Here is a 3,396-nt window from a genome sequence, read left to right as displayed (position 1 = left end):
CTTGATTTGTTGTGTTGTTATTACTAAGACATACCTGCATAAAGACTATAGCTCTATCACTTTGTGTGCGTTCTGCTTACAGTCTAATGTCACTTTGGTTTCAGTAGAGCTGTTTACTTGTAACCTGCACCTGGAATGACACAGATAGGTGAAACCTAAACTGTAGTTTGCGTACACTCCAGGGAGATGTTTTCATTTAGCCATGTTGGCACACACCGTGGAATCTCACTGAGGCCTACGCAGACCTACTTTTTCTGCATCAGTGGAAGTGCCAAGGGCTAGAGGAGTCTCAGGGCCTGATAGCGGAGCCTCCCTGGTGCTCTGTGGTACAGAGCCTTTGTCATCAGAGGCTGATAGTAGCCACATTGTGTCCGACAGCTTCCTTCACAAAGATAGAATTGTTGCATTATTTTCAAATTACGTGGTTCTGATTGCGAGTCACTCAGTGTAGAAACTCCCTAAGCTGGTAATCACTATATTGCATTACATTTTTTTTTTTGCGCTGTGTATAATATGATTAATGTAACTAGATTTATCCTTTCTCGTGGAAACTTATCTGTATTTTGACCTGTTTAAAATGGATAGAGAAAAACGTTTTTTATGATTTGCTTGGCTTCTTGTGTTTCAGCAAGGCTACATGTGCTGCCAGATCATTAGTGACATATTTTTTCCATCTATTCTTTCACAGATGAACTCTATAATATTCTAAACAGCAGTTCCACGGCACAAAACCATGACTGGAAAAAAAAAAAATCCCCTCGTGGTGGTTTATGTAATCGAAAATCAACATGACAAAATCAGGAAATATAACATGAAGTTTGAGGTTATTTTATATGAAAGCCATGCTTCAGCTGTTTCCATTAGTTTTATATGTTTCTTGAATCAGCAATAACGATGCCAAAGCCATTCAGTCACTTCGGGTCATTTATAAATGGGTCTATTAAATATGACATGATTTGTCTCATCACGACTGAGTAATAACTTCTGAATTAGTGTCTCTGACAAGTGGCCGTGCCTCCTATCCTGCTCATTAACAAGGCCACATTCATTCTTACCCTCCACGGGCGTTGTTGAGTTTGTCTGAGTAGGCCAATATTGCCGCAGCCATAATTCGACTTTAATTAATTCCCAGCCAGATGGAAATTCCTGTAGTTGCTAATGAAAGAAATGTTGTTTCTCTCAAGGCGGATTGACCGTAAAGCGAGCGGCTTTGCTACAGTGCTCAGGGTAGAGAGGAATGCTAATAATTCTAAAAGGCTTACAGTGCACCGGCAGTATCCATGGTAATTCTTCACATACAATGGTGGCCTTTTTTTAGAGGAGTGGAGAGGGGAGGGAGGCGTCTTCCTCGTCGATTCAGTTTGCTGCGACATTAAGAAAGAGCTCCTGTGCACTTTCCGCTGTTCAGGTTATCATGAGGTTTTATCCAAAGCAGTTTGCTTAGAGTGGACAGGATAGCAGTTTTTAGGTGTGTCTATATGTAACGTGGCTTAGTAGTCTGCCTGAAAGTCTCCCCGAGTTACTCATAAATGGTTAAATATAAACATCACCAGATCATCGCAGAATTTCCCTAACGTAGATAAGAATTCGATCGCTCCTCAGCCCCCTTCTTTTCTTTTCTCTTTCTGTGTGTCATGTCGCTGTTCCCTGCGGGAGGACAGTGTGAGGGCGTTGTGCGCTTTTTTTTTTCCTCATCAGTAATGTCAGGCTCTGTTTGAACACTTGTTATTGCTTAAAGAAAACAGTGTGTTTCTAATTTACCTCATGATCCAGTGATTGCTATCAACATCACAGAAGCATGTATAATCAAAATTCACTTCCCCTCTCACAATCAATGACTCAACTGTGGTGAACACAGAGGCGAGTGTTACACTAATTGCCCTCTGGATAACCTTTTGTTTATTCATTTGGTTTCTTGACCTGCTCAGTACTTTTCTGGGGTAAAAGGAACTGGACGGCATATAAATGTCTTTCAGTACAAGCATGTACTTCTCTTAGCCATCGCAGCGTGGATTGAACCTGACATCATAGTACGGGTAATTGATTTTATATTACTACTGCAGTACAATACATAGAATATTAAATGTCATATTTAATGGTTTAAAAAAAAATCTTGTAAATCCAGTAATCCCATAAAACAGTTCTGCTTATTGATTTATACTGTTGCCATCAGTGGCCTAATAACCACATAACCACCACGCGGCAGAAGCCATTTAATCTGGAGATTCATGGCTCTAATTTTGGCATTTATGCATTTTAACTATCTACTATATTATATGTTCTATGGATAAAGCTTTTACTGTGCTTTCAGTGTGTCCCAGCCCTGAGATGGTGCTAAAGTTTATTATTCCCAGGTGTTTTTCCTGCTGGGTCCTTGTGTATATGGCCTTAACACCTGGTGAGGGAGCAACAATCCTCCTCCTGCTTGTTAGTCAGCTTCATTAGTGAAGGGCAGGCTGTAAAGGGCCTAAATTCATGAAGCCACTGTCGCAAGTAGTGTTCTTTTAAGTTCAAGCCTCCAGAACAACCTTTAATCTATTATAAATACATACATTGAGATGGAATTTGCTTAACTAGAAGTGATAGTTCTTTTATTTTCTAAGCTGCTTCTTCTTCTTTCGCTTGCTTCCTTTAAGGGTCGCCACATTGGATTGTCTTATCCCTAACATCCTTTTCTATCAACCCAACCCACCGCATGTCTTCTTTCACCTCATCCATGAACCTCCTCTGTGGACTTCTTATTTTCCTCCTGCCTGGCAACTCCATAGTCAACATCCTTTGTCCGGTATATCCACAATCCCCCATGCGCACAAGTCTAAATTGTAGACTAAAAAACAAAAATGCTTTTCTTCCTTTATTTTTGCTTTCTGTTCAGCAATATCCTCCAAACTGTGTGCTCAGCCACGTCGTCCTGCACAATCAGAAAAATTCTGTTCTTGCTTGTGGAAAAAAAAAAAGGAAGCACTGTCCCAAATGTCATAAAAGCCATGGATCGTGAACTTTAAGAAAACTTTAGGAAACTGCAGAAGTGAAGTTTAGGTAGAAATGACAGAAGACCTAATTATATGACTGATAGAAATAGCAGATATACGATAATCATAAGATTGATAGAAATAGCAGAAATGCTATAATTATGAATATGACAGCTGATGCGGTCTCCCTCCAGGAAACCACCATCTTTATACGTTTTCAAAAAGCCATAATCAGCAGCACACCAGGCATGCGCTCTCTGCCGAGGAAATTACCACGTTGTTTGGAATTATAGTCATTTGGACATGGAGGCAGTTGGATACGTTTGGGAATGTGGCTTAATTGCTAAGCCTGTGTCCTTTTTGTAGACCACAGGTTAATGGGTGGTGTGTGTTTTTATATCGACAATGCTTACATGTGCTTGTA

This window comes from Oreochromis niloticus, linkage group LG4 (genome assembly GCF_001858045.2).
Source record: "Oreochromis niloticus isolate F11D_XX linkage group LG4, O_niloticus_UMD_NMBU, whole genome shotgun sequence".
Lineage (NCBI taxonomy): Eukaryota > Metazoa > Chordata > Actinopteri > Cichliformes > Cichlidae > Oreochromis > Oreochromis niloticus.
Note: the sequence above shows the minus strand (reverse complement) of the source record.